The sequence below is a fragment of the Triticum urartu genome, unplaced genomic scaffold (assembly GCF_056163025.1).
Source record: "Triticum urartu cultivar PI428250 unplaced genomic scaffold, HENAU_Tu73 scaffold2, whole genome shotgun sequence".
NCBI classification, from domain to species: Eukaryota; Viridiplantae; Streptophyta; class Magnoliopsida; order Poales; family Poaceae; genus Triticum; species Triticum urartu.
In genome coordinates this window covers 1,705,593-1,706,026 of record NW_028260368.1, presented here as the reverse complement: position 1 = coordinate 1,706,026, position 434 = coordinate 1,705,593, and the positions used below count along the sequence as shown (strand labels likewise).

At 26.5% G+C, this 434-nt stretch overlaps 1 non-coding gene across 1 annotated transcript; it reads left to right on the top strand.

The window, feature by feature from the left end:
• Positions 1 to 361: 361 nt before the first annotated feature.
• On the top strand, positions 362 to 434 carry TRNAT-UGU (transfer RNA threonine (anticodon UGU)). Its single transcript has one exon. It is a non-coding gene; the product is annotated as a tRNA-Thr (tRNA).

The following is a 434-nucleotide window of genomic DNA, read 5'->3' as shown; positions in this document are numbered from 1 at the left end:
AAATTATACTATAACGCTTGATATTTATTCTTTTTTTCTAATCAGAATTAGCAATTTTATTTACTCTGACTCTATGTTCCCCTTAGTGAAATATTAATCCTCAAATTATTAACAAATAATAAAGTCTATAATGATCGAATGAAAATACCAATAAATTCTATAATTTTATTTTTTAATATCCTATAGTTAAGCATATCAAGCTAACTTTATCTTTAAGAAGTTTTAGTATTTTTTTATTTTTATAAGTATAACTTCAAATTTAGAACTAGTTAATAGCTAAGATTAATAACTAATATCTGAGATTTTACGGATTTCCTATACTATACCTATTTCTATTTGTTACACTATTTCCGTTATGTAAGCCCACTTAGCTCAGAGGTTAGAGCATCGCATTTGTAATGCGAGGGTCATCGGTTCAAATCCGATAGTCGGCT